This window comes from Felis catus, chromosome A1, assembly GCF_018350175.1.
Source record: "Felis catus isolate Fca126 chromosome A1, F.catus_Fca126_mat1.0, whole genome shotgun sequence".
Taxonomy (NCBI): Eukaryota; Metazoa; Chordata; class Mammalia; order Carnivora; family Felidae; genus Felis; species Felis catus.
In genome coordinates this window covers 72406-99139 of record NC_058368.1, presented here as the reverse complement: position 1 = coordinate 99139, position 26734 = coordinate 72406, and the positions used below count along the sequence as shown (strand labels likewise).

The window sequence follows — 26734 nt, the reverse complement described above, 5'->3', positions numbered from 1 at the left end:
CATGGGCCCCCTAGTGGGAAGGAACTAACCAGCTGTGCCCCCACTGCAGCACCCTCAGGCCTCCAGTGGAGGCTTCATGGTGCGAGGACCTAGGGTTTGCTCACCATGTGGCCAGAGCAGGGCCTATCACCAGGTAGGCACCCATAAATGCTCCATAAAGGATACAGTCTGCCATGGGGCCTGGGGTAGAGTACTATGAGCTCTACTGCAGACTCTTAAGTCCTAAAGGAACCCTGGAATGGGGTCGGTGAAAAGTCTTTCAAATTGGCTGTTCTTAACAACTGTTCTAGCAGCTGTTTAGAACCAGGTAAAAATTCTATAGATATCTAGAGGGCCTCACCTGGAAAGACAGTGGGTTTCCTACTCCACCCATGGCAGTGCAGCAGCCTCAGTCTGAGTGTGCTGGTGGCAAGGAGAGGAGTAAATGGGAAAGTTGAAAAGGAGAAAGAAGGTGAGGGTAGGCAACCATGAGTAGGAGGGAGAGGGAGAGAGCAAGGGAGGGAAAGAAAGGGACAGAGAAAAGGCAGAGTGAAGGAGGGAGGGAAGGAGGAGAGAAAGAGGGAGGAAGGAAGGTAGAGAGGGAGAGATTGGTTCAATTCTAGCTGCTACTAATCTCAAGTGCTGAGACTCAATTATAGCACTGAAGATCATGGGGGGACGCAGTGGTCATGGAAGAACTGGTGTGGGGTTTGGAACTTTGGTAGCTTGGATTTGAATTCAAATTATAACAGAGAAAGAGCTCCCTATGCAAGTGTGTGTGATGCTGCCTTTTGGGCTTGGTGGCTTCCCCTCTCTGCCTGAGGAGCAGGAGGGTGAGGTAGTGTCATGAGCACACTAATAAGGCACACACAGAGAACTGTGTCTTTCCACAATGTCAGCTTTATTCGATCATAAAGCAAAGTTAGTCACAATTATAAAGCACTTTCAGGGTTCCAAATTCAGTTTCACCATGTGATTAAACTTGGCTTCTTAACCCAGCACACAGAGCAGAACATAAGACAAATCACACAACAAACAAGGTAATAGAAGTTGTAGAAGTCAGTCTGTGGGCACGCAGTCCTTCTGGCCTTGGTCCGGTCCAGGACAGCTCGTGGCACTTACTGCTTATTATGTTCAAGCAGTGAAGGATCTCAGTTCTGTTTGAGGATCAAGTGGGCAGAGCCTTTGGAGGCAGCTGCCTTTTAGAAGTGGTCCAACATAGAGAGGTCATGTCTGAAGAGTTTGACAGTTTGCTGCAAAAATCCACCCCTTTTTAAAGGGATTTAATCAGTCTTGCCCCCCCCTCCTGTTTCTAAGTATTGTCAGTTCTGAGGTATCAGCTGATGCTAGTCCTGGCAGTACCTCCCAGCTGCATTATTTTTAACTGCTTGCTTTATTGCTTGACCCAGGCCCCTGCTTGAATGAGCTCTCTACAGGTGGAATGAGGCACGGCTTTCAGGGGCACCCATGGCCTGGAGTCAGCAGCCACCCCAGTCCCCTTCCCTTTTCTGACTTCTCACTTCTGGGCCATTCCCAGGTCGGGGGGAGGGCAGAAACCCTCCCTGTAGGGGCCTCAAGGGGTCTTTTGGTCCTTGCCTTTTGAGGTGGTTGCAAAGAACAAGGACTCCTGCTGGTCTCTAATTCCCTGGCCAGGCTCTGTGTGATTATCCAAGACCCCGGGCTGAGGTGACCCAAAATAGGCAACTTCCTGTCACTGTTCATCTCTGACCCAAAAATCCACGGGTGGCCTGTGGCAGGTATAGGCTTCCACACCCAGCCCAAATATATTTTAGAATTGAAGTTGAGCAAAAGTAGTGTGGAAAGGAATAAATAAAATTATCTCTATTTGTGGAAGGCATCCTCCTATCTAGAGAAAAATCCCAAGTACTTCACAAACAAAAATACTAGAGTCAATAAACTAATTCTGTAAAGTTGCAGAGGACAAGATAGACAAAATTCAGTTGTGTTTCTCTACACTAACAAAGACCAATCTGAAAAGGAAATTAAGAAAACAACTGCACTTATAATAGCACTCAAAACAATAAAATATCTAGAAATGAACTGATTCAAGGAGGCAAAGACCTTTACAGTGAAAACTATAGAACACTGCTGTAAGAGATTAGAGAAAACTAAAGAAACAGTAAGACATCCTGTGTTTATGGATTAGATTTTACAGAGTGAGGGGGGCAATACTAACCAAAGGGGTCTGCAGATTCAAAACAAGTCCTATGAAATGTTCTTCTCCTGCATTTTCTGTTGCTGTCAACCCCTTGCAGGATATTTCTCTTCAGGCATTGTGGTTTTCATCACTTAACAGGAGATTGGGTCTTTTTCACATTTTCCATTTACCTGTTGAACATTCTGAACCGATGGAATGCAGTTATAAGAAACACCTTAATGTCTTCCTCTGGTGATTCTCCCATCTGTGTCAGCTTTGGGTCATTTTCAGATGACTGAACTGTCTCCTCATTAAGGGTCATTTCTCCTGTTGCTTTGCATACCTCAAAATCTTGGATGGAATGGCCAGTGTGAATATTACCTTGTTTGGTTGCTGGATATTTTTTTGTGTTTTCTTTAATTTTGAGCTTTGCCCAGGGATGCATTTATTTACTTGGAAAGTTTGATCATTTCTGGTATTGCTTTAATGATTTGTTCAGTGGTCCTGAGCAGTGCTCGCTAGCAGAGGGCTAATTAGGAGTTCCCAACATTGTGGCAAGACCTCCCTGAGTTCTGCCTGCTGAGTTAGGAGGGTTACTTTTTTCAGTCTATCTGTTGGCAACAGGCTGTATTTCCAGTGCTGAGGTACAGGCTCTGTTCCCTCTAACCCTTTCACAAGATTGCCCCCTGACTTGCTGGAGTTGCCTCCCATGGAGGCACAGAGCAGGACTGTGCTGCATACTTAGGGCCCCCCAACAGCTCTTGCTAATTGATTTTCCACAGCTCTGCCCTCCCCATCACATTGTCCTGTGGACTCTCAGCTCAGTGTCCTCAACTCCACATAGTCCACTGGCCTCTTCAGTTTCCCCTCCCTGCACCTTGCTTGGAAACTGTCTCGAGGCAGCACATATATTGTGTAGGGCTTGGCTCACCTGTGTGTTTCCAAGTGTGGAATTGCTGTCCTCTTTTGCCTGATGCCCAGTATCTTGGAAATCTGCATTTTGTGTATCTTGTGTGGTTTTGTTTTATTGTTTCAGACAAGAGAATAAATCCAGTTCCTGTGAGTCCATAATGGTGTGGCTCCCCTAAGTGAAAACCAAAGTTGGAAAACATCAATGTAAATTCTCAATAGAGACTTTTACAGAGTGAAAGCCAGAGCCCCAGTGAAAACAAAGCCAGAAAACCCTTAAAACATATATTTACAAATCAAGGCAGCATTGTAAGGACAGGTTTTGCTTAAGCCCTAGAGCAAGCACAGGGCCCACCACCTTCTGTCCCAGAGCTGATGGTGAAAACCCATCCTGTGTGCGCGTGGCCATGCCTCTTTAGAGGTGTGTCAATCTCATTGAATCGTATTCTCCTGAAAGTCTTTTAAGGAAGGCCCAACACGAATGCAGTGGCCTGATAGGAAGTCTGGGTTTTGTCTTGAGATTTTTGGGGGGATTGTTGTACAGGTAACACCCAACCCCAACTAACTTCTCTTCCCTGGGAAGAGGAAGACACACAACAACTTCACCAAAGTTACACTTTCTTTCCTCTTAAAGGTGGATCTGTTTTCTTTGCTGTCAAAAAATAATAAAGCACAAACCAAATTCAACAACTTTACAGCACAAAATTTGATCTCCAACTCTTTGACAACCAAAGAACAGCACGAACCCAGCACACTTCTGTCACAAAACACACAACCAAGTGAGGAAATAACTAGCACAACAAAACGCAACGGAGAAGCCCAGCCCTGGAAAAACTACTACTTTCGGTCTTAATATTTTTCCTGACTGGCTAGCATAACCTTAATTTCCTCCCACCACCATAGCTTCACATGCCTGACACTGTGCACACACGGTCACTTGCATTCCCGCACCCCAAAACCCACTCCTGTCTCAACCATCCTTACCCCCCACACACGTCTTCCTAAAACAATCCATGCAACAGCTCTGGGACTTCCACTGCCCCGCCCAGAACCGCCTGATTTACATAAGGCCAGGCCCCTATCAGGACTCAACAGGCCTCTCCTCCTCCTCCCCGCCCCACCCCCCCATCGTCCGTCTCCTATCTTTTTCCCCCCAAAACTAGCGCGGGATGATTCCGCGTGGAATTGGGAAGATCTCCAGGCCATTTCCAAAGCAGCGTCGTCGACTGCGCCAGGAGGAAAATGAGGCCGGACCTATGCGTGACCCACACTCTAGATGGGCCCTTGAGCGTGGAGACAAAGCCTGACCAGCAACCTCCCACGCGTCCTGCACTCAGCACTCCGGGGAGACCACTGCACTGTGGGGATTCGGCGCCTGGAGCCCCCTGGGACCTAACCCTAACCCTGGCCAGGGCTCTGGCCCTAAGGGGGCCCACCATGGATGTCCGAAAGAAAGAACGGATGGGGGCCAATGATCAAGGAAGATCTCCCCGTGGAAGCCACATTTTTACCATGACATTTCCACCCCGGGATGGAGCTGTAGGAGGGGATCCTGAGACGTGCTTCAGCCTGCCCACCCGCCAAACGTTTGGCTCCTTTCTTTCAAACCTACAACTGACTCGCACCTGCGCATGGGCCAGCCAACCAGCTAGCGCCCCCCTCCCCAGAAATAAATACGCAAAAACGCAAAATCTCCTTTACCAAGACCAGGGAAAAACTAACTCGAATCATTTAAATACACTCCAAACTCCATCAGGAACGTTACTCTAAGTTATCTTGCACATAAACCACAAGAAAAACTAAGAATGAACCACAAACTACAAATAAAAAAGGAACAAGTAAACGAAATATACAAAATAAGGGCCATTTTGGTGATTATTCACAAGTATCTCTGAGATGCTGGGGCAAAACTCTTAAACTAAAAGGACAAGCAAAACAAAGATACAGCAAAACACCAAAACGCGTTTGATGCTTTAAACACCAGTTACCTCGAGAGAGCACAAGCGCAGCCGAACTGCGCATACTTGAGGAAAATCACAGAGGGTCAGTAGGTCCTCGGCGGAACACACATGCCTCACTCTGGAAAAAAGTACGTTCCCGACCATGATCTCTCTCGCCAGATTAGCGTGACTTGCTTTCACGCCGCCCCAATGCAGCCTCACACTGTACACACACGGTCACTTGCCTCCCCGCACCCCAGAACCCTCTGCACCCACTCCTGTCTCAACCACCCTAACCCGACACACACGTCTTCTTCAGGCAATCCAAGCAACAGCCCTGGAATTTCCACAGCCCGTGGAATTCTACCGCCGAGAACCGCGCCCACCGCTGCCTCATTTCATAAGGCCTCCCCGGTTCAGGCCGCAAACGGCCTCCTCTCACTCACCCCCGCCCCGCCACCCGCCCCACACACCCGGTCTCCCTGCCCCCAGCTCCCCTCCCACCTCGGATTTCAGGTCTGATGCTTCTCCTCCTCTTCCCGCCTCCCCCCTCCGCTTCCTTCCTCTCCTTGCCGGAGGTCTCCTCCGTCTTCTCCCCTCCACACTGATTTGCTTACCGCTCGTCTTCCCTCTCCCTCCGCCCGTCGGGGCGCCCACGCGGCGGTCAACACCGGGCCGGCTGCGCCCGCCTGAGAGTGACACGCAGGAGGACGTCCCCCAGCCGGAGAAGCGCCCACACATCTCTGTGTCTCTCTCTGCTCAGAGCCTGGTTTCAAGGAGACACAGTGCGATGGCTCCACCTGAGGGGCTCAGCCCCCAAGCCAGTCACCCCACCCCCCGGGCCTGGACACCCGCGCTGGGGGACCGAAAATCAGGAAGCTCTGCGCGCTCGAACCCACACCTGCCCGCTGGATCCCGCCGGCTGAGAACAGCCGCGTGCCTGCTTCTGCACAGGTGAGTTCGCAGGCGCGGCCGCGGCGCCCCCTCGTGGCCGCCTTGGAGGAGGCGCACCAGGATCCCCGGGTTGAGGCGAGGGCCTGTCCCATGGAAACCTTCCTTCTGCTCTCTTAGACCCTCCTCCCCCCGCCCCCAGAGTTCACAGCAGGGGTTAGCCAGGTCTCAGGCGCTCCACTCTGCCTCCGCCTTCCCTTCCTCCATCACTGCGCGCTTCCCCTTGGAGGAGATATCCGCCAGCAAAGTCCGGAAAAAGCCAGGTCTGGTAAAACAAAGCAGCACCTACTCGGAAGAGACTAGTCCTTGGGCAATTTTATGGCCCTGTCCCGCGAGCTCTGGTTTCTGATTTGCCTTTGTCTCGATTGTGCCTTCAGGTGTGTTTGACTTTTACTAAACTGCTGAAATTAGAAAAGGGCGCCTGGCTGGCTCAGTTAGTTAAGTGTTGGGCTCTTGTTTTCGGCTCAGGTCATGATCTCACGGTTTTGTGAGTTCGAGTCCCGCATCTGGCTCTATACTGACAGTGTGGAGCCTGCTTGGGATTCTCTGTCTCCGTCTCTCTCTGCCCCTTCTCTACTCGTGCTGTCTCTGTTTCTCTCAAAAATAAATAAGAAATTTTAAACTTAAAAAAAAATTAAAAACGAAAAGATTTGGGGGTAGGGGGCATCCAACATTAGTTGTCGCCTGAGTTGATAGTGTGGTGGTTGGCAGAATGATGCCCCTTGTCTAGGAGGTCCCCAGTCTAATCCCAGGACCTGTGAATATGTTACATCATACAGCAAAAGGGACTCGGCAGAGGTGCTTGTGTGAAGGACCTTGAGATAGGGAGATCATCCTGGATTATCTGGGCGGCCCCCTGGGGGGGGGGTGCTTAAAACTGGAGGAGGCAGTAAAGGAGGTCTCTACCTGCTGTTGCTACTGCTGAAAATGGAGGAAGGGGCCCCCAGCCAGGAATGTAAAGGGCCTGTAAAAGCTGGAAAAGGCAAAGAAACAGATTGTCCCTTAGAGGCTCCAGAAGGGAGGCAGCCTGGTTGACACCTTGATTTTAGTCTCATAAAATTCTTGTTGGACTCCTACCCATAGAACTGTAAGATAATAAATGTGTGTTCTTTTTGTTTAATTTTAATTTCAATTAGTTAACATTAGATAATACTAGAATCTGGCATACAGTGTAGTGATTCAACACTTCCATGCAACACCTGATGCTCATCATGACAGGTGCACTCCTTCATCCCCATCACCTATTTAACACATCCCCCCACCAACCATCCCTCTGGTAACCATCAGTGTGTGCTCTATAGTTAACAGTCTGGCTTTTTTTTTTTCACTTTATTTATTTTGAGAAAGAGCAGGAGTGGGGAAGGGGCACAGAGAGAGGGAGAGAGAGAATCCTAATCATGCTCTGCACTGTCAACACGGAGCCAGACTCTGAGCTTGATGCCAAGAACTGTGACATCATGACCTGAGTGGAAATCAAGAGTCAGACACTTAAGCAACTGAGCCACCCAGGCATCCCAAGAGTCTGTTTTTTTTTTTTTCGTTTGCCTGTTTGTTTGTTTGTTTGTTTCTTCTTCTTCTTTTTTTTTTTTTTTACCATTTCCTCCCTTATTTTGTTTCTTAAATTCCACATATGAGCAAAATCATGTGGTATTTGTCTTTCTCTGACTCACTTATTTTGCACAGAATAATAACTCTAGTTCCATCTATCTGTCTATCTACCAATTTTTTTTCCCTTCAGAACTAAGATTAGGGTTCAGATTAGGGCTAGAATAAGGGTTAGGGTTAGTGATTAGTGGTTAGGGGTTGGGTTAGGATTAAATTTAGAGCTAGGAGTAGGGTTAGGGTGAGGGTATGTGCCTCCTATTCTTCAGTTAAGAGAACTCTCCAGAAGTTAGGTTTAGGGTTAGACTTAGGATTAGGGATAGAGTTTAGGAGTTACCAGTTAAGGGTAGATTTAGGCTTAGTGTCAGGATTAAGTTTAAGGTTAGGATTAGGGTTAGGGTTTGCCCTTGTGCAGTTCAGAGACATCTACAGAGAATAAAACCTTAGACTTCCGTTGGAGTAAGAATACACATGGCAATCATTCACTGATCTGAGGTAAAGGGGTTTTTATGCTCTAAAATCTATTTTAATTTAAATTTTATATAACATACATTGCAGTATTTGTTTCAGGAGTAGAATTCAGTGATTCATCACTTACATAGAACTCCCAGTGTTCATCACAAGTACCCTCCCTTATATCTATCATTTATCTATCCCATCTCCCACACACCTCCCTCCATCAACCCTGTTTGTTCTCTATTATTAAGAGTCTCTTGTGGCTTCTTTTTCTTCTCTTTACTCACTTCCCATATGTTTCCCTGTTTTGTTTCTTAAAGTCTTTCTTTTATTGATTTATTTTACTTATTTCCATCCATGTTATAATTGGCAAAATTTCATTCTTTTTGATGGCTGACTAATATTTCATTGTATATATATATGTGTGTGTGTGTATATATATGTATATATATGTATATATATATATATATATATATATATATATATATGCCACATCTTCTTTAGCCATTCATCAGTTGATGGATATTTGGGCTCCTTCCATAGTTTGGCTATTGTTAATAATGCTGCCATAAACATTAGGGTGCATGTACCCCTTCAAATCTGTAATTTTGTATCCTTTGGGTAAATTCCTAATAGTGCAATTGCTGGATCACAGGGTAGCTCTATTTTTAACTTTTTGAGGAACCTCCATACTGTTTTCCAGAGCAGCTGCACCAGTTTGTATTTCCACCAACAGTGCAAGAGGATTCCACTTTCTCCGCATCCTCACCAACACCTGTTGTTTCTTGTGTTGTTAATTTTAGCCGTTCTGAATGGTGTGAAGTGATATCTCATTGTGGTTTTGATTTGTATTTCCCTGATGATGAGTGATGTTGAGCATGTTTCATGTGTCTGTTAGCCTTCTGGATGTTTTCTTTGGAAAAGTGTCTATTCATATGCATGTTTTGCTCATGACTGGACCAAGTGCACCCTGGCTGATGGTGTTCCTTAACTGTAGGAGAGGCCCTCTGCCTTTTGCCCTCCTGCACCAGGCCACGCCTCTGACTCCTGGACCCTCCAGCAGGTGTGGAGGAGTGGGGCCCAGGTCTCCTCAGCGGGTGGGATCTACACAACAGGGGGGTGGGCCCATCCTTCCTGATGCTTGAGGGTCCTCTTGAGGCTCCTCCTCTTGAGTGACTCCTGGAAGGCAAGGGTCACAAGACTGGGGTGCCTGGCAGAGCCCTAAGGGACTTCACCTGGAGACAAAAATGCAATAAGGTGAGTCCATTGTTAGGCCCTGCTGGTGGCTCCCTGAGCTGCAGTGAGCGCTGGGTGGTCGCAGGGCCAGGGGCTCAGTGACAGCCCCTCAGGAGGATGAGCTGAGGGGAGGGGCTGCCATCCTGAAGAGCCTCTGGTGCCACCGGGTTAGAGGGAGAGCTTCCCCATCACTTTGGGTGATGATGGCCCTGCTCAGAGCCTCTGTCCGGATCCCACACTTCCGCTTTGGGAGCCAGTTCACTCCCCCGTTCACTTGGAGCAAAACAATGGCTTCTGTGACATCTCAGAAACAGAAGCACCGAGCATGAAACATGCACGTGTAGAAACAGCCTGTTGTAGGACAGAGAGGTCACGGTGCAGGGAAGTCCCTGTGAAGTTCATGTCCAGCTCACTTAATGAGGAGAGGGAGGGGCAAGGCAGCTGGGAGCTCAGAGATCCCTTGAGTCTAGTGCCACCTCCTACAGATGAGGGGTGGTGGGCTCACAGAGACTGAGGGGCCAGCTAAAGCCACGGGGCCAGTTACTGACAAGCCTGGGATGAGCACTCAAGCCTTGGGCCCTTTTGCATGGCCTGGGAGAAGACAGACATAGCCATGGACATCACTGGGGCTGTGAGATGACATTTTTTTGTGACCACAGGGCTCAAACTTTGTATGTGAATGAGGCACAGACATAGGCCTGCTTGACCTGTGAAAGCCTTTTCTAACCTGGAAGCCCAGCATCTCTCACCTTAGCAGTGACTATTCGGATCAGGACTGGGTGGCTGGCTGGTATTTCCTCTAATAACTGACACCCAGGAGCCCGGGTACAGGGACACCTGGGACCAGATCAGGCTGCAGGTCCAAATGGGGACTGACTGTGGCCAATTTGCAGTTTTACTGCCTCAGAAAAATTTTTGGGAGGTGAGCTCCCACTACACCACTATGCAGGTGTTTGGATTCAGGCCCTGGATGCACAGGAGTGGAGCACCTTATCTAACCAAGACCTCCTGAAGGAGTGTGAACAGAGCATGGTGGTTTATGCAGGTCTGGGTTGCCAGGGAGTTGGAACAGGGCAGTAGTCTGCAGATTGCAGGTCATAGGAGATAGCTTTGGGGGAATAAGTGGTACGCCTATTCACAAGCCCTAGCATGGACAAATGTGCACATTTCCTCTGTAGGCAGAGCTGGAGGATAGTGGACTTCTTAATGTGAGGCAGGAGTCCTCTTATTGGTGAATTCTCCAGTAAGAGACACCTGGAACCTTAACAGGACTGACTGTCACCAATTTACAGCTGCTGCCTGAGTGATTTGGGTGGCTGGGCTTCCACCACCCTATAGACTATGCAGTCATTTGGGGCCAGGCATCAACTCCCCAGTGTCCAAGACCTGCTTAAGGAGTGTATACTGGGAATCAGGGATGGCAGGGATCTGGAACAGGCAAGGGTCTATAGATGCCAGGGCACAGGATCCAGCTCTTGCAAGGCCAGGAGTGTGCCTAACTGTAAGCTCTACTCTCCACACATGTGCATGTTACCCGTGAAGGCTGGGATAGAAGAAATTGTACTGCTTTGTCAGCATCAGCCCAGCCAGTTAGCTGGGTCATCCTTTATTAAGGCACACCAGGGAGACTTGATTACTGGTAAGCCCAGGACACCATCAGACAGCCAGTCCAAATGGGTACTGACAGTGTCCAGTTTAAAGCTGCCATCTCAGGAAGATTTTTGGGGAATGAGCACTGTCCACCCTGAATGATATGCAAGTTTTGGGGATCAGCCTCAGTTCAACAGACCTGGAGGGCCCCAAGAGCTAAAGGACAGCTGACAGAATACATGTTACACATGCATTGGTGGCACAGGTCAGGGGAGTCTGGGATCTGAACCAGGGCATCTGTAGGGAGAGGCTGGGTTCCGTTAGTGGGTTACTTGGGGGACTTGACCACTGCCTAATTCTAAGTGCTAATCTGAACAAATGTGCATATTCCCCCTGATGACACAACTGGAGGAATATGGGCTGCCTTCTCAGGGCAGGGCAGTGTGAGATGGATTGAGATACCTTCTGGTAACAGATACCTGACAGCCTTGATTACTGGTAAGCCTGGGACCCCATCAGGCAGCCAGTCCAAGTTGGGGGTAACTGTGTCAGTTTAAAGCTGCCATTTCGGAAAGATTTTCAGGGAGTGGGCACTGCCCACTGTGGGGACTCTACAGGTTTGGGAGACTGGTTTGAGCCCAACAGGCCTGGAGGGCACAGCAGCCAAACTCTGCTGGCTGACACAGTGCAGACACTCTTGGAGCACACTACTTGTCTCTCCTAGTGTCTGAGAGGGCTTACTGAACTCCTATATCTTCTCATATCTTTACTAGCTAGACCTAACTGGCCCCGTCCGCATGTCTCCATACTTACTATCTGTATCATTTCACATATGTTTCTTGGATTTAAGGACCCTTTGGGTCTTCTTTCTCACCTCCTTCTGCCTTTTCTGCCTCCTCACCTGCTTACTTGATTCTGTCCAATCATCATCTGCTCTCTGTCAGCCTGCCCACACCTGTCTACTCAGTGCTTGCTGTGTGCCAGTCAGTACGATGGGCACTAAGTATACTGAGGTCTTTAGGAATATTTATTTACCATTATTTTTTATTTTTATTTATTAATTTTTCTTTAGGTGAGTCACTTTGCACAGGAATAATCTTTTTTTTTTAATTTATTTATTGTTTAATTTACATCCAAGTTAGCGTGTGGTGCAACAATGATTTCAGGAGTAGATTCCTTAATGCCCCTTACCCATTTAGACCATCCCCCCTCCCACGACCCCTCCAGCAACTGTCTGTCTGTTCTCTGTATTTAAGAGTCTCTTATGTTTTGTCACCCTCCCTGTTTTTATATTACTTTTGCTTCTCTTCCCTTATGTTCATCTGTTTTGTATCTTAAATTCCTCATATGAGTGAAGTCATATATTTGTCTTTCTCTGACTAATTTTGCTTAGAATAATACCCTCCAGTTCCAAGTCATATGATATTTGTCTTTTTCTAACTAATTTCCCTTAGCATAATGCCCTCCAATTCCATCCATGTAGTTGCAAATGGCAAGATTTCATTATTTTTTTTTAATTTTTTAACATTTATTTATTTTTGAGACAGGGAGAGACAGAGCATGAATGGGGGAGGGTCAGAGAGAGAGGGAGACACAGAATCTGAAACAGGCTCCAGGCTCTGAGCTGTCAGCACAGAGCCCGACGTGGGGCTGAAACTCACGGATGGCGAGATCATGACCTGAGCCGAAGTCGGACGCTTAACGACTGAGCCACCCAGCTGCCCCAGATTTCGTTCTTTTTGATTGCTAAGTAATACTCCATTGTATATATATATACCACATCTTCTTTATCCATTCACCTGTCAATGGATATTTGGGCTCTTTCTGTACTTTGGCTATTGTTGCTAGCGCTGCTAGCGTAGGGTAGTTCTGTTTTTAATTTTTGGAGGAACCTCCTTTCTGTTTTCCGGAGTGGCTGTACCAGTTTGCATTCCCACCAGCAGTGCAAAAGAGATTCTATTTCTCCGCATCCTCGCCAACATGTGTTGTTGCCTGAGGTGTTAATGTTAGCCATTCTGACAGGTGTGAGGTGGTAGCTCATTGTGGTTTTGATTTGTATTTCCCTGATGATGAGTGATGTTGAGAATATTTTCATGTGTCGGTTAGCCATCTTGTTTACCATTATTTTAAACAGCCAACTTGGGTGTCTAGGCTTTCTATTGGTAACTAATACCAGTTGAATGTAAAGTAGAAAATTACTAACAGTTTTGGTTAGTTGAAATTAGTTATTTTGATTGAAGTGTGATTGAATCAATGGTGAAGATAGAATGATACTTTGATAGAGCTTGTGTTGAGAGTATATCTATTTCTATTTTTGTCAACTGATTTTGAAATAGCAATGATATAGTAACTGAGTTTCTAAATACAAATTTATTGGCAATAAAATAAGAGATAAAGGAAATAGAAAATCATACTTCTCTGTTCATCCCTACTTTTGCATTATAAGTAATAATCTAATGTGAATAAAATTTAGCATTAAGGGACCAGTAGGAAGAAACAAGTATTGCCTGTGACATGATAGCTATAGGATACAATTTTAGTGACTGAAGACATTCTAAGTCTTGGGGCATCTGGGTGGCTCAGTCAGTTAAGCGTCTGACTCTTGGTTTTGGCTCAGGTCATGATCTCTCAGTTCATGAGTTCGAGTCCAGTGTCAGGCTCTATGCTGACAGTGTGGACCCTGCTTGGGATTCGCTCTCTCTATCCTTCTCTCTCCACCTTTCCTGTGCTTTTTCTCTCTCAGAATAAGGAAACTTTAAAAATTGTTTAATAAAAATATCCTGTCTTTTTTATATTAAAAGTATAAATATGTGGCAAATATGGCTTCTAATCATTTGAAATGTGTGAAAGGTGAAACAAAATGGGGTGATTTATGTCAAGGGATTTTAAAATGGAGCCAGGAATCCATTAAGGAGGTGGGCCTTATGAATGTCCTCAGTGGGTAGGCCATGAACCTTTGAACAGAACCAAACTATGACTACTCCAGGGATTCTTCAGGAACACCCGCAACTTGCAAAAGTAATGGACTTTTGCTCAGTGATGGTCTTTATTCTGTTTAGCTGAGATTAGTTTTCTGCCAGCAACACCAATCACAATTATTTGTAAACAATGTATACAAGCATTTCCTTTTGTCTTTGAGAGCCCTTAACTTTGTTCCCTAATGTGACACAATTTGGGTTGCTATTTGAATCTGTGCTTCAAATTGCAATTGTAAGACCCTAAATAAATGCTTCTGTTTTACTTCATTTCTGCCTCTTTTCTCAGTTGATAAATGGTAGTTAGTAAAGCAAGATATTGTTACATCCAAATTATAAGAATAAATAATGATAGTTATTGGATACTGTAAGAGGATGCTGATCATGCTGGAGAATTGTTACCCTTCGACATCTCCACTATGGGCGGGGGCAAAGGAAAATGTATGTCTTCCCCCTTTCCAAGGGACACCATCATTGGAGGTGTTGATTAGATAGGAAAGTAGCTGCCATGCTTCTGTGATCCAGTCAGTGTCCACATACCCAGGACCCACTGGAAGTTTTATTATCTGTTATGCCAGAGCTGCATAAAAGTAGTGCTTTTATTTTCAGGAGGATGGAATATTTTTTTAAGAAAAGTAAACGTTTATTGTGTTTTTTTTTAATTTTTTTTAACGTTTATTTATTTTTGAGACAGAGAGAGACAGAGCATGAACAGGGGAGGGGCAGAGAGAGATGGAGACACAGAATCTGAAACAGGCTCCAGGCTCTGAGCTGTCAGCACAGAGCCCGACGCGGGGCTCGAACCCACGGACTGTGAGATCATGACCTGAGCCGAAGTCAGATGCTTAACCGACCGAGCCACCCAGGTGCCCCAACATTTATTGTGTTTTAAAGTTATGCTTAAAAATGCTTAAACACTTCTCAGGTGGGTCATATTTTATGCTTCAAGAGAAGGGTCCTTTATTGTAGTACACAGTGAGATAAGTGGGCATGTATGGAAAACAATTTTGTGTCTTTACAGAGAATTACATACACAAAGGGGAAAGAATGATGCTTATTAGTAAGTCTGTAGCAGTACTATGACAATAGTGTAGGCTGATAGTTCTTCAATCTGCCTCCCTTTTATTTATTATTATTTTATTTTTAAATGTTTATTTATTTATGTTGAGAGAGAGACAGCAGGGGTGAGGCAGAGAGATAGGGAGAGAGAGAACCCCAAGCAGGCTCTGCCCCAAAGAGGGGCTCAATCCCAGGACCCTGGGACCATGACCTGAGGTGAGATCCAGAGTCATGCTTAATCAACTGAGCCACCCAGGTGCCCTTAACCTTGATAGTTCTGATCAATGGTTAACTGATGCTAAAGGAGATTTGGATTGGTTGGCCTGCCATCACCTGATGTGAACACTAAGTGTGAACTTGTGTGTTTGAACACTAAGGTAGTGATTGTGTCTGGTGGGTAGTGACTGGGATTGTGAAAATATAGGAAAAGCAAAGCTGTGTTGTACAATGTGTGACCCAAAGATTAGAGTATATGGAGTCTTTCTAATGTTGGCACCAAATATTTCAAGCAAGTTGTGTGTTAGATTCATTATCTACTATATAAATTGTAGATATTGGATGGATTCTTGTATGGATTATAGGATTTGCATTTTTCCCTTCAGTTTAAACTCCACAATAAAAGTAGTACTATTCATATTCTTATTTTAATATACTTTATTGGTTATATTGGTTTTTGTTATTTTTTAAAAATTTTCCCTGCTAGTATATATGCTTAGTCACATAATTTTTATGAGTTGATGGTATTCCATTTAGAGGTTTGCATTGATGTTAAACATTTCTTAGGGACCAGAGTGCTAAATGGTTTGGAGAACTAGTAGTTTTTGTTTGTTTGTTTTACTTTTTAATGTTTTATTGGCTTTAAAGAAGTGCAGCTTGTTTAAACCCATTAATAAGCAAATGGACTAAAATAGAATTGTTTCAGGATCCTAAATGAATGGATTTGAATACTCTGTGGAAAGTTTTGTAAGCAATGAGTCTCTTCATTATTTGAAGAAAAATTTTTAATGTTTATTTATTTTTGAGAGAGAGAGAAAGAGACAGAGTGAGAGTGGGGGAGGGTCAGAGAGAGAGAGGGAGACACAGAATCCGAAATAGGCTCCAGGCTCTGAGCTGTCAGCACAGAGCCTGACACAGGGCTCAAACCCATGGATCATGAGATCATGACCTGAGCCAAAGTCAGATGCTTAACTGACTGAACCACCCAGGTACCCCATGAGTCTCTTCATCATTAACAACAAGTCTTATCCTTTCAAAGAGTAATAGATAGATGTAGGAGTTAAGATGGCGAAGCAGCTCAGGGACCCTGAGTTCGTCTTGTCACTGAAACACAGCTAGATCAGCATCAAACCATTTGATGCACCTAGGAAACTGATCTGAGGATTAATGAAACAAAATGCATAATTTGAGCCACAGAAGTTGGCAGGTATGTGGTGTGGAGAGGTGAATTGGGGGAGAGAAAAGCCATGGAGCTATGGAGGGAAAAGCAGTTCCCCCAAAAGTAGCTGGAGAAAAAGAGAGAGAAAGAGTGAAAACATTCGCAGGGGACTGGACAAGAAATCTGTTTCCCAAAACCACTGTGGGGGAGAAAGGAGAGGGTTTCAATACCATCAGTATATAAACAGTGGAGTGCAGAGTCTGAAGGTTCAGAGCTCAGGTGCTTTGGTGAGGAAGTAGGGTGAAACCCCAGGAGCAGGCATCATGGTCTCAGGAGTCCATGTGCCACATTGGAATAAGTGGTTCCCCTGCTTGGAGTGCATTTGGTAGAGGCCATATGGCTTCCCTGTGGGTCAAGGTCTCAGTGGACCCTGGAGAGTAGCCATGTTTGCTGGTATTGGGACAAAGATGCAAGAGTCCAGTGAGACCTGGCACCAGGTATGTGTTGTGATTGCCATAAACTCTGAACCTTTGCCACTGCACAATTGTGCAAACATTTCTGGGGCAAACTGGCACCTGGCCATTGCTCAGCAAGACTCTCCCCCAGGGAATCAGCACAGGACCAAGCTGTGGGGGTCTCAGAAGTGTGGGGTTTTGAAGACACCCCTGTCTGAGATAAAACTCTGGAGAGAGGCACCATCTGGCAGGTGGACAGCTTGGAGTGGATGGAGGCCTGAGACAGAGGAGAGGTGCTTGATCACAGGTCTATGATAGTGCAAAGTTCCTATGCCAGAGACTAGGGAGCTGGGTGAGGGCATTTTCATCCCTGCACACACCCTGCCTGCACATCCACTCACACTCAAACACATGAATCCACTCCAGTAAGCTAAGCAGCACCACCAAGTGGAGAACAGAGCCATTACACCAAGCCCTGCCCAACTGCAACCTCCAGACACATCCCCCAGAAGACCAGCACAAATCCTTCCATCTGCTTCATCGATGGACTATATTGTGCTTCAAAGATTCAATTCTAGGGAAAACTAGATATAACTTCATTTGGGTTTCATTGTGTTTGCTGGTTCATTCATTTGTTCATTTTCTTTGCTTCTGTTTTTGCTTAAATTGTTTTCTTACTTTTTTTTCTTTCTTCCTTTCTTTTCCCTTTCTTGGATACAGAATGAGCAAATTCTTTTTTATTTTTTTAATTTTTTAAAAACTTAATTCTATTTTCTTTATTTCATTTTATTCTATTTTACTCTTTAATTTTTTAAGCTTCTTTTTCTTTCCTTTCTCTTTTTTCTCTATTCTATCAAGCTTCTTTCATCAAGCAGACTGAAACGCACCAGGGATATAGCTTCCTTGATCTGATTTTATTTTGTTTTGTTTGTAATTTTTAAATTTTTTATTTCTTCTTTTATTTATTTTTTTCTTCCTCCAAATGATAAGATGGAAGAATTCACCCTAAAAGAAAGAACAGGAAGAAATGATGGCCAGGGACTTAATACAGAGATATGTAAGATGTCTGAACTAGAATTTAAAACCATGATTATAATAATACTAGCGAGGGTTGAAAAAAACAGAAGACACCAGAGAATACCTTTCTGTGGAGGTAAAATAATGAAAATCTAGTCAGGCCAAAATTAAAAATGCTATAACTGAGAAGCAATCTCAAATCAATGCCTTGACAGCAAGGATGGATGAAGCAGAGCAGTGAATCAGTGAGATAGAAGATAAAATTATGGAAAATAATGAAGCAGAAAAAAGATGGAAACAAAGGCAAAAGATCATGATACAAGACAGAGAACTCAGTGACTTATTAAAAAGGAATAACATTAGAATCATAGGATGATGCAGAAAGAGAAAATGGGGCAGAAGTTTTATGTGAGCAAATTATAGTAGAAAACTTTCCTAATCTAGGGAAGTACACAGATATCAAAATCCAAGAAGCATAGAGAAGACCTATTAAATTCAACAAAAACCTACCTCACCAAGACATATCATAGTCAAATTTACAAATTACACTGACAAGGAATGAATTAAGAAAGCAGCAAGGTTGGGGGGGGGGAGTCCTTAACCTACAAGGGAAGCAATAAAGACTAGAAAGGACCAGAGGCCATCATCAGAAACACCAACTCTACAGATAACACAATTGCACTAAATTCATATCTTTAAATAATCACTCTGAATGTAAATAGACTAAATTCTCCAATCAAAAGACATGGGGTATCAGAATGGATAAGAAAACAAGATCCATCTATATGCTGTCTACAAGAGACTCATTTCAGACCTAAAGACACCTGCAGATGGAAAGTACGGGTATGGAGAACCACCTACCATGCTAATGGACATCAAAAGAAAGCTAGAATACCCATACTTATATCAGACAAACTAGATTTTAACACAAAGACTGTAACAAGAGGTGAAGAAGGGCATTATAACTAAGGAGTCTATCCACCAAGAAGATCTAACTTGTAAATATTTATGCTCCCAACTTGAAAGCACCCAAATATATAAATAAATTAATGGCAAACATAGGGAAACTCATTGATAATAATACCATAATAGTAGGGGACTTCGACACCCCACTTACAACAATGGGCAGATCATCTAAGCAGAAAATCAACAAGGAAACAATGGCTTTAAATGACACACTGGACAGATATGTTCAGAACGTTTCATCCTAAAATAACAGACTACCCATTCTTCTCAAGTGCACATGGAACATTCACCAGAGTAGATCACAAACTGGGTCACAAGTCAGTCCTCAACAAGTACAAAAAGATTGAGACAATACCATGTATATTTTCAGACCATAACACTATGAAACTGTAAATAAACCACAAGAAAAAACTTGGAAAGACCATGAATACTTGGAGATTAAAGAACATCCTACTAAAGAATGAATGGATTAACCAAGAAATTAAAGAGGAAATTAAAATAACATGGAGGCAAATGAAAATGAAAACACAACAGTCCAAAACTTCTGGGATGCAGCAAAGATGGTCATTAGAGGGAAGTATATAGCAATCCAGGCCTTCCTAAAGAAGAAAGGTCTCAAATACACAACCTAACCTTTCACCTAAAGGGGCAAGGAAAAGAACAGCAAATAAAGCCAAAAATCAGCAGATGAAGGGAAATAATGAAGATTAGAACAGAAACCAATGATTAAAAAAAAAAAAAGCAGATCTACAAAACCGGGAGCTGGCTCTTTGAAAGAATTAACAAAATTGATAAACTCCTAGCCAGATTTATCAAAAAGAAAAACAAAAGGACCCAAATAAAATAAAATCATGAATGAAAGAGATCACAACCAACACCACAGAAATACAAACAATAAGAGAATATTATGAGCAATTATATATTCTACACACATACACACCACTCATATACACACATATACCACAACTACACACACCTACACACCACCATACACAACACAAATACCACAGATATACACTACACCCACACCAATTCATACCACACGTACACCACCCCCACACACCACATCTGCCACACACACACAAATCGCACACACATTCCACACACACAATTCACATATACCACACAGAAAAACATTGCATGCACAGGCCAAACACACACTACACATACACAGCATATAAATCTCACATAACCTCCCCCACACACAATACACAGTACCAGTCATATATTAGAGATATAGCTCCCACATCCCACAAATATATGACAGAAACACTACACATATACCACAAACACTATATACACACCACACATACAAGATGTATATTACACAAACATGCATAACATACACATAAGAGATACACAACACAGACACCACACACTAACCACACACACAACACAAATAACATACACAAACACACATACCACACATGTCACAAAACATGCACACATATACCACAAACACAAACCATGCATACACTACACACATGTCACACAAACTAAACACAACACAAATAGCACACATACACTGCACAGCATACACATCACACACAATAACCAGACATAAAATACACATATACCACACAATCACCACATATAATGCATAGACATCTCACATACACCATACATATGACAAGTGTATATTACTTACATATACCACTCCCTCAATACACACAAACACATAAGCTACACACTCACCTACACTACACATAATATATATACCACACATACACATCACACACACACACACTTCAATAAAACCACATATACACCACACAAAAAACACTTTCAACAAACACCAACCACACATACCAAACACATACCATACATATCACATACACACCACATATACCCCAAAAACACCACAAATAACCATACACACACAGCACATATATACCACACACCAAAGATGCATCATAAACACACCACACAATACCAAACACACAACACACAAAGAACACACTTGTAACAGACTTATACCACACATACAACTCATGTATGTCACACACAACAAATGTACACCACACACACCTATGTATACACCACAATTTCACCACACTCACACATGTCACACACTGCACATAAATCACACCTACTCCACACATGCACAACACATATACTACACATCACACACATTAGCACACATATACCACACACACACACAAACTTCACAGGCATCGAAAAAATCTACAGATACAGCACACGTTTTTCCCATAAACACCATAAACATACCAAACACAGATACTCTGCATTCACACCACAAGCACACCACACATACACAACATATACACCACACATTAACTATGCATATACCACACACACCACTTATACATCAAACACACATCATACATATCACATATACCACATACACCACACATACACTACAAAATGTGCACATATATGCCAAAAACACAAACCACACATATACATCAGAAGACACACAAACCAAACATGCTACTCACAGCACACATATGCCACATGCACAATTCATATGGCACATACCACACAGGTACCACACATAAACTACAGAAAAAATGCGCATACAACAATAAGCCACACGTGCATCATAATTACACCACGAACACACCACACATATATAAAACCACATGCCAAAATATACTACACATCCTACATATACAACACACTTCAACCACAATTAAACACACCACACACATCACACATACACCGCACATATACCTCACACACACCACATACACACCACATATGTCACATACACAAACCACACAAACACAAACACCATAAACTAGAGATGCAGCACACATTTCACACATACATCACACACAAAGCAGACATAAAAACACTCTACACATGCCATACACACACTACATATACACAACACCTACACTACATGAGACACACATATGCCACACATGTACAAAACACATCACACACACCTCATATACCATATAAGCCCACTACACATAAGCTATAAAACTTACAGATATATACCACCATCACATTCAGAAACATGACACATATACCACACACACCACACAGACACCACACAGATACCATAGACAGAAACTCCTCACACACATCATACACACTGTACACATACCACAACACACACCAGACATACACTGCACACATCACAGACACACCACACACATACACACATATACATATACACAGAGAGATAACCCAAATTAACCATACACACAGAACATTTATACCACATAAAACACACTACCTGTATACCACTCATACCACAAAGACACTACACAACCCACACATACACAACTTAAAGACCATACATATGCTGCACAACTCAACACACATATTATACACACATCACACATAAAACACAGAAACACAACATGCAGATCACACATATACAACACACACCACACATACACTACACATACACCACATATACACAACATATATACTCTTACAGTGCATGTAAACCATATATGAATGTCACTTATACTACACAGACACTATATACATGCCAAACACACACAACACATTATACAAACCAAAAATACATACCACACATACAACACACATGTACCACTCAAATCCTGCACATATAAAACACAAGACCCATACACGTATATCACTAACAGCACACATACATGACACATACCACGCTCACTTCACACAACATAACACATACACCATGCATATATTACCTACATATACACCACACAAACAAAATTCATCCACCACATGGTAACCACACATTCACAACACACTACCAACATACTATGCACACCACACATGCACAAGCACTAACCACACATATAACACATATGCATCAAACTCCACACCCACACATCATATAAACAACACACATACTTTACATACACCACACAGAAACACACATACACCTCACATACACACTGAACATACAGCACACGCAAAAAACATACACAACACACACGTAATAAATATACCACCAAAACACACAACATGGATACCCTGAAGACACCACACATATAACACTTGTCCAAACACCACATGTATACCAAAGGAAAGCAACACACATACACACCATACATAAACCCTATGCATCCCACACATACCGCACACACATACATACAAAACATTCAACACATACTGCACACATACAACACAGAGAAAACCCACAAACCCCACACAGGCAGCACACTCAGAGCACACATTCACCAGACATATCACACACTCACCATATACACACTATATGTAACAAACTATGCCACACAAATGCATACTAACCTCAGATATACCAACACAAACTAAACATACAACACATAGACATCAAACATACACTGTACACACACCACACATATGCCAAAACACAGCACAGATACAAAACACAAAACTACCACGCACAACATGCAACTACCACAAACACACACCACAGATAACACAAACTAACACAATTATCAAACATGCAGCACATACAACCACACATACAACATACTCATCACACATTTAACACATGCACCCCACACACAACTCACATATCACAAGCCACAGTTGCCACACAAGTGCCACATACACACTCATACCACACATACACCATATACATCATACATACATTACACACATACCACATATACGATACTCATTCACCTTGTTTATACCACAAAAATATCCAACATAGATCACACATGCACCACACACTCATACTTCCTCACACAAAATGACCACACACAGCACATACAACACACATATACCAAAAAACCAACATATTCATACCACAGACACTCCACAAAAGTACCAGAGGCACCAAACATACACCGCACATACAACACATATACACAATACACACACCAACATACTCTACAAACATGCCACACATATACCACACACAAACACATCACATACACCGTGCACATACATAGTGCACACACTATACATATATACGTGAACATCACACATATTTGCACCAAATCACCACACATATACCACACAGGACAGATACACCACACACACACCATACATCACACAAATACCACACCAACACAACACACACACCACATGCACCACATACACATTTATTATTATTATTATCATTATTCTGCACACACACATCACTTTTACACCACGTACACACCACACATTTATTCCACACACAAACAACACACATACAACACATGTATACTAACCATACACACCACACATATACAATACACATGCACTGAATATACATCATGTACACACAATACGTGTACCACACATACACTACATATGCAACAAACACAATGATAATTCACACATATACCACATACATACATGTCACACAAACACCACACATACACTGTTGCGACCAGCACAACAAACACCGAGATCAGGGTCCTGAGGGTAGGGGAATGTAAGAAAAAAAGAGAGAAGAGAAAGTTTGGGAACAGGAGGATCCCCTGGGCTGATGGCCCAAGTGACGACTTTATTGTTGCTGTACACAATCTTTTATAATATAAGACTCTTATGGATCAGGTCATTCTAAGAATAAACAGGTTTCACATGATCACTGCCAGCCAAAACATTTAGTTCTGTGTACCTTGTGAACTTTCTGAACGGGTCACAAGACCTTGTTGATAGATTGCTAGCAAAACACAGTTCCCATGTTTGTTTCTATCTGACTCGGGGTAGAAAAAGGGTAGCATTACTGCCAACACCTGCAGACCACAGGCTTCAGGAATTAATGTTCTCAGCCTTGACAAGGCTTTCGTATGCCTTTGAAAGTGGGGGAATGGGAGGGGGAACCACCGGGTTGGCTAAGTCAACAGGGAACGTTGCTCGACCCGGTCTCAGCCTGGTGCTGGGGCCCGGCCTCCCACATGAATGAGAGGGGGAACCGCCAGGTTGGCTGAGTCAACAGGGAACATTGCTCAACCTGGTCTCAGCCTGGCACCGGGGCCCGGCCCCCCACAATACACCACACAACACATGCCACACAAATGCCACACAAATGCAGTATACAAGGAGCACACACACACCACACACATACCACAAACAACACATACACTATACATACAGCATGTATATACATGCTGTATACATACAACATAACAACATATATATATACTTATGCCACACAATAATCACACAATACACAATAATTATACCAGATACACACCATTTACACCACATAGACATCACACATATACTTCACACACCAAACACATCGCATATGCATCACATAGAAAACACATATATTATTACATGCATACACATTCCACATACACTCAAAGACCACACATATACCAAATATACATGCTGCTCATACACTACACATACATCACATACATGACACACATCATACCCTCACCACATGTATCCATGCATATGCCACACATACATTTCACACACCCTAAATACAGCACACTTATACACCATACACATATATACCACAAACACACACCACACATATACCACACAATAACCACATATTTATAATATTCATACCCACAACACATGTAACATACTCATACTCATCACATCTACGTCACACACACAGACAAACCACAAATACACCACAAACATGACAAACCTACTCCACACACTCCACAGATATACCACACACTCAACATACCTACAATACACACCCCATACATATACCACACATACACACATACCACACATACCACATATACCACACACACATCATATATATATATATATATATATATATATATATATATATATATGTATATATGGGTGTATACATCCATATCCATATATATATATATATCACACATTACCACTCATTCCAAACACAAACACACACGCCACATACACATTAAACACAGACCACACATATATTACAAACACTCCAAACATACACCATGCTTCACAAACATATACCACAAACACACACCCACACCACACAAGAACCATACATATACCACAACACACAAATACACAACATACATACAACATACATACAACACACAAAATCGTACATACCACACACCCAGGAGATAAGTACACCACACGTTCCATACATATACCACACATACCTACCACACTCAACATAAGCAGACAACACATACATTTCACCCACACAACTCATACACCACCCAAAACAAACATATAACATTCATAGACTACACATATACTACACACACACAGCACATATCTATGACACATACACCACACAACCACCACACATGTAATAGCAACCCACAGCACACATCACAACCCATACTCAAGACACACACCACACACACACACATAATAAACACAACACATATACCACACACACCACAGAGAATCCACACACACAGAACAAAAATATCACATACAAACACACATACCACAGATATAGGAAACATCATCACACATACACCATGCTCATGTACACAAGCCCTACACACAATATACATACACTAAACATAGATCATAGGTATACCACACACAACAGATACATACCACACACTACACATACACTTCACAATAACCACACATATACACACACACAAACTACACATATACTACAAAACAGACTGCCATAAAAATAGCCCCTACACACACACACACACATATGTGGGGAATAAGCTTAGGAATTCCCTGAACTGATGGGTTAACAAGGCATAAAGAAATAAAAAGCCATAGGATGTACACACCCAAGTTTGGATAGACAAGATTAGGTAAATAAGATTGGGTAAATGAGGCAAAGGCTCCCAGAATAGGTAAAGTGGGGCAAAGGTCCTAGTATAAGACAAAGGTATAGGAATAGGGAATCTCAGGATGAAAACATCCAAGATGAGGTAAACAAGATTAGGTATTCAGGTTGGAAATACCCCCCAACTTAGTACAATAGCAGAAAGCTGCTTTCACAGGAAGGAAGCACCAAATTAGGTAAACCAGTAAATAGGGCTATAGACCGCTATAGGACGTCCCAGAGCAGAGCTAATTAGCAAAAGAAAGGTGTCTTATTGTGAGAGGTAGCATGCTCTGTCTTTCTTGTCCCCTAGACCAGTTTAGGTAAACAGGGTTGGTGCCTCACATCTGCTGTAAACAGCCTTCTGCCCAGTGCCAGGATTTTGTTTTGCATTGATCCAAACCCCTAACACCGCATATCTTTAAAATCCCCTTTCCCTCACACCCTGAGTTAT

General features: G+C 43.2%; 1 long non-coding RNA gene across 1 annotated transcript; it reads right to left on the bottom strand.

Annotated features, from left to right (window-relative positions):
• Positions 1 to 859: 859 nt before the first annotated feature.
• LOC102899061 lies at positions 860 to 5881 on the bottom strand. The gene is made up of 3 exons (XR_006584993.1): positions 5604 to 5881; positions 3069 to 3221; positions 860 to 2340 (listed from the first exon to the last, which is right to left on the bottom strand). It is a non-coding gene; the product is annotated as an uncharacterized LOC102899061 (long non-coding RNA).
• Positions 5882 to 26734: the final 20853 nt, after the last annotated feature.